Genomic DNA, 6,071 nt, shown 5'->3' with positions numbered 1-6,071 from the left:
ACAGAACTAGGATGGGCACAATCGAAACCGAAACAGAAGTGGTGAAGATGCAGACCTGCACAGACACACAGCAGGAGCCCTTCACGCCAACACTATATCTGCCAGGAACGTTCTTCAGCGGCTTCTGATACAGCAGCCTGTTGTCCCGATTCACATCAAAGCTATAAGATTCTCCTCCTACCACTGAGGACTGTACGGTAACAGTGCTGGAACCAGCCAAGCTGAACACTTCAGCAGCGTACAGAGACAGAGCATGAAGAGCCACCACAGTGTCCTATAAAACAACCACCAGATTAAAAACTACTCCGATATGAGGTTTTTGCTCATGTTTGGTAGTCAGTCACCTGGGTGGAAGAAAAGCCTCCATAAGGATTCTGCTGGGCCACGAGCCAGTTGACAATGCGGTTAGCATAGCCCAGATTAGCAGTCGTGAGAGGCTGTACAGAGAGAACCGCCAGCAGCACATAGGAGCTGATCTCCACCGCCAGAGTGTCACCAGATGTAGTCTGAGACCAGTGGAGCTTAGTGCCTTAGGACGAGACAGGACAGAAAGTTGATGCCAAAGAACCTGAACACCTCAAACAAGAGACTAGTGAATCTCACCTTCAGAAATGGCACGGTTGTTCAAGGTTGTTAAAAGCTGTGCTTGAGTGCTGGTCTCTCCAGCCAGACTGAAGGTGTAGGCGAGCAGAGCCGTGGTGTAAGTGTTTCCCAGATTCCCAACAACAGGCCTCAAGCAAGACAGAGCTTTGGTAGCGACAGGATCCTGGAACGAACACACACACGTCAAAACAAAGGCCATCTGAAATGATCTCATACAACTACTGGAGATGTTTTTACCATGACGGGGACGCCTAATTCAAGCAGTGATGTTTTTACCATGACGGGGACGCCTAGTTCAAGCAGTGATGCTACAATGTAGGCGGTCATTGTCACGCTGTCACCAACCCCACCCTAAAACACCCCAGTATACAGAGTTAGAAGAACGGTCTCAGACCTCACGTCTATTGTTACAGTGTATTCTAAGAAACATGTAATGCACCTTCATTTCATTGTGGTACAGAGTTCCCTGCTGTATGAAGCAGCCATCTGAACCCTGCTTGCTGATCAACCAATCCTTTGCACTCTGCAGTACATGTGGAAATGAAAAAATAAATTGCCTCGCCAGACCAAAAGACCTCAGGACGAAGGTTGTGAGCCTGGCAATGGAGAAGTTGACAAACTGAACTTACACACTGCTGGTGCCACAAATTATACACAAGACTAGAACAGCATAAAACGCACCACGTGTTCGATTCATCGGAACCAAATGTGCTGTATGAACAGTCACTGTGCCTGTAGTTCAGTTGTCCTTGGTATCCTGTTCAGGTCAAAAACCACATGGAAATTGGTCAGGAAGTGTGATACAGTCCGACACGATCAATGGTTAGAGCAGGACTAAACCTCCTTGGAATTTAGTCTTCAACATTTTCAAGGTACATCCATACCACTTTGAAGGTAGCCTGTAGCGGTCTGTCGAATGGCTGCCGTGAGTTGCTCTGTGGCTTGCAGGTAAAGCAGGATGTAAATATTGGGAGCAAGAACGATCATATTCTGTTCTCCACAGCCATACGGCATTTGTAATAACCCATCTAGATTCTTCAGGGCACGACCCATTAGGTCTCCTACAAGAGGGAAAACAACCTAAATCTGAATGTTATTCTGCCAAAAATCTCATGTCAGTTTCTACTCCGTGAAATGCTTTACCAAGGACTGAAACGGAGCATCTGGCTAATCCGTGAACCACATTTGTTGGAAACGTCAGAGTCACGTCTTCAGAAAGAATGTTTCCTGCAAACCGAACACATTAGATCAGCTTTGAGCACCAGGCTAATATTTGGCTGTACAAGAATGTATTTGGGAATCACGGAGAGCAAAACCCACCCTTTGGACACAGTAACCAACTGTGGGTGTTTGTCCTTTCAACTCCTTCAGGCTATAAAAGCAATAAAAACGTAAACAGTAAAGCAGCATGAGCACCATGATTAAACTCCAGAAAGCTGGTTAACACTTACCAGAACAAGTAGACTTCGAGTGACTACATCAATGCGTCCCCTCGTTGGCACGGTCACGACCTCAGTGCCACATAGAGTCCGGGATGGTTCAGCTGAAGCACTGACAGTCACATTGATAGGTCCTGCAGTGACAGACAGGACGTGAGCAACACCTCATACGCTTTTCTTCTACACAAATTTAGGGAACCAGACAATCAAATACAGACCGAGTACAGAAGCCGTAAACACCCATTTAAAGGTCTCTCTCCCATTGGCACAGAGACAGGATGAACGCGGCTCATTAATTGGTCCAAGAGTAAAGGCCAAGGAAGAAGCTGGAGTCACTTTAACCTGCCAACAAAATGCACATGGAGTGCAGAAACACAAGACCTTCTCTATACAGATCCATTATATAAATAAAACCCATACCATGATGCATTTGGACAGATAGTTGAAGACCGTTGCCTTCAGCTCAAAAGACTCTCCACGGATGATGGAGTAAGGCAGGGAGAGCTCCAGGAAGAAGGGCTGGAAGACAGTCAGCTGAACAGAAGGAGCCAAGCCAAAACCTTCGGAGGACAGGCAGAACGCCTCAGTCTCCCATGTGGTGATGGTGTCAGGAACCTTGAGGGGAACTCGTGTGGATCCAGTGCCACTGAATGACAGCAGAAAAGAGAAATAAGGGGAACAGAAGTAGTAAAAACTGTAGGCAAGTGGCTTTAGATGGAACAATATTCTTCACTAACTCCACTTGAGCAAGCTGCCAGATCCAGGTTTCTGGAAAGAAAGTCCTGACGGTCACGTCAGAAGAGTGCTTGACTCCAGCATTTTCTGCTTCCAGAGGAGCAGCAGCCGGAGCAGCAGCTGGAGCCGCACCAAAAGCAACTGCATCATTCCTTTCAAAGGCTAAAAGGAGCAATTAAGCACAAGTTCTTGCTTTCTGCATGCACTTTAGCTAGAAAGAATCTCAACAGCCCCCCTTTTTGCATTTATAAAAATAACAATTAACCAATCCACAGAGATAAATGAATAACCTCCCATAACTCAATTCACCACGTCATGCAGAAATCATTTTCAAGGAAAGAATGGCCTCTGTATAGGCCTACCTCCAGGGAAGTGGGGATTATAGTCCTGGCACTGAAGGGCTAATGCAGCGATATTTGTTGCGATCTTCATTCCCACGCTCTGTCAGAGTAAGACGTCAAAACATGGACTTAATCTGCGAGTATAGGATTCAGTGAGTGCATGGTCCTGAATTGTTTTCTACCTTGAAGGTTGTGTAGGCGTCACTGATAGGAACCGGTCGACGGGGTTGAAAACATATACGAGGTTGAAAACTTATACACTCTGGTTCGTCTTCAACACTGTATTGGTAAACTGATCGCATCGGGAGCAAGTCAAAGACCTGGGACCATGAAGCAAATGTTAGTTAGTGCATTGTCAAATTAAATGCACTAATGTTTGTTTACTAAAACGGCTATGACCACCACATCATAATAGCTTAGGTTTGTCCAACAGACAGCAGAACTCAATCAATAAATATTCCTGCACATGGATACCATTTTAGGACTCAAACGTCTTCCTGGCTCCATGATCCGGACGCTCTGATCAACAGCACAGAGGCCACACAGGGATCCTGCTTGAGCAGAGACCGTCAAAGTGTTTTCCTCGCCAGGAACGGCAGTAGCTGGAGAAAACTGCAGAGACACCTGCAACAAGAACCAGCTATTACACTTAGGACACATCACTGCTTCCATGAAGTGAAATATGCTAGTGCTCGTCACACCTCGTTTTGGAAACATTTCTGTCAAAGGATGCACTAGCAGCAACTATATTCTCACTGGGCAGAACAGAGAAGGCCAGAATCTGCACTACTGGAGCCATATCAACACTGACAGATAGATGGAACAACACTGTGCCACTCGTGACCGTATCAAAAGCACACATGGTGATCTTCTGAAATCCATGGAGAACAATCACTCCTCTGGATATGACCTGACAAAAGAAACCGGTGCATAAATAGGTGCTGGACAGACCATTGAAGTCATTGGAGGAAAACAAAACTGATGTCCACTCACCATATAGACGATGTCAGTACTGTAGCCGCCAGACTCTCCAACAAATGAATACTTCACGGTTATTGGAAACACAGTATCACACTTGAGTGGTTGCTCGAACTTTACTATACTCAGTTCACTAATCGTTGGGTTGTTGGAAGAACCAAGTTGGAGAAGCTGAACAACCCTCCTATCTGTAGTGAAGTATGCCGACTTGTAACTATAAACAATGGCTGGAGTTGCACTTGCCTGGAGAACAAATGAATTTAAGTACATGCAAGAGAAGTCTTGATTTTAAAAAAGGAAAAAAGCTAATCTTACCACCAGATTCAGAGCCGCTTTAGCAAGCTTAGCAGTGTTGAGGGAGAACGTGGCCAGTCCATTCTGGTTTGTGGTCAGATTCAGCAGCATTTTATTGGGCCAGCTGTTACCATCCAGCAGATACACCGCTTGGTTCATGATTGGAGTCCCATTGAAATGACCCACGGAGATCTGTTGGGAAAGATTGCGGTTCTGAAAGGGAACCAATGTGAAGGCTTCTGCAATGAAGGACGAACTTTTACTTGCCTTTCCATTAATCATTTCTCCAGGTTCAAAATAATCAGAAACAACGCTTTACATTAAGACCTCAGATCTATTATTATTGTACTCTTGCATATCGTACACTGACTTACCATATTTTTTCACCTCAAAAACTTGGGAGGTCATTCTCTCGCCAATAAAAGCTCTCAGTGTGTACATCCCGACCTGAGCTTCGGTAACTAACTTGTGAGAAAGCTCCAATATCCACCTTGAAGTAACATTTGTCCACTGACCGATCCGGTTATTAAGATTGTCCTATAAAAGCAATTAACGGCTCAGGGGAGGGGACAATTTAATTATATTTATATGTATATATAAAAAAAATAAGCTCCATTCAAAGACTTGCACAAGAGCAAGTTCTCACCTCTACTACCACCAAACTGTACTGTAAGACACAGAGTGTAATTATAGGCATTTAAAAGCACAAACATGCTCATGTAGCAACATGAATAGAAAAAAAATACAATTATTGTAGTTGCACAGTGAGAGGCTCAAGTTTGTGCACTTGCAATTGTTCAGATCACTCAATATGAAAGATCAGGCCTTACCATTTTATCAAGAGGCACATATTTGGTATCCATGGTGACAACTCTGAAATTAACTGCAAAATGAGACTACAATAAACACTTCCATTCATTACATAATGCACTTGAAATGATCAGAACTTGCAATATAATGGGCTTTCTACAGCTGATATTTATCCAAGCGTCATTTGTAGCTCACCCGTTTGTCCTGGATTATAGATGGGTTTGTCTGTTTGAATGAAAGTCAAAGGCAGGCAACATTTGAACAGGACTTTCCTCTCTTCAGTCACTTCGAAGCCCCTCCCTTTAACTTCCACCTGAAGCTTCTGCACAGATTCTACATCTGCTTGAGGAGCCTATAGAGAAATGCCCATTTAATGTACAGTAAACCAGATGAAAATGTTTTTGTTTTTTTTAATCCACATCACGACAGACCTGGAAACTAAAGCATCGGTGAAACGCCATCCGAGAGCTCTGCTGCACAAGTGGCGTGATCACATTTTTCTCATCAAGCAGAGAAATGGTCATTGTGAGTTTCTCTTGGGGTTTCAGAAGACTTGCACACAATTTGGCTTCAGAACCGGACTCAATCACTCCAGGAAACGTCACTATAAATAACCTGTGAAAACATAGGTTCAAAATCAGGTCAGAACATGTTGGTTGAACGGTCACAGAAAGTGGCTGCCCATTTAAGAGCGCCAAGAGCACAAGACGCCAAAGTCAAATGCCCCTAGTCTGACAAAACAATGCGTTTTATACGTTTACAGCAAAATCAGAGAACAGGCCATTTTATCTTAAAAATAAAGAACATAAATTAGAGTTACAAAATTATAATAGCCTATTTGAAAAATTGTTAGATAACTGGCTAGCTACCT

General features: G+C 44.0%; 1 pseudogene; it reads right to left on the bottom strand.

Moving 5' to 3' along the window:
• Window positions 1-2: 2 nt before the first annotated feature.
• Window positions 3-5,877, bottom strand: LOC107706840 (alpha-2-macroglobulin-like protein 1; annotated as a pseudogene).
• Between the last annotated feature and the right edge of the window lie 194 nt (window positions 5,878-6,071).

Source organism: Sinocyclocheilus rhinocerous, unplaced genomic scaffold, assembly GCF_001515625.1.
Source record: "Sinocyclocheilus rhinocerous isolate Xijiao unplaced genomic scaffold, SAMN03320098_v1.1 scaffold5923, whole genome shotgun sequence".
Taxonomy (NCBI): domain Eukaryota; kingdom Metazoa; phylum Chordata; class Actinopteri; order Cypriniformes; family Cyprinidae; genus Sinocyclocheilus; species Sinocyclocheilus rhinocerous.
Note: the sequence above shows the minus strand (reverse complement) of the source record. Positions and strands in the feature narration are given on the sequence as shown.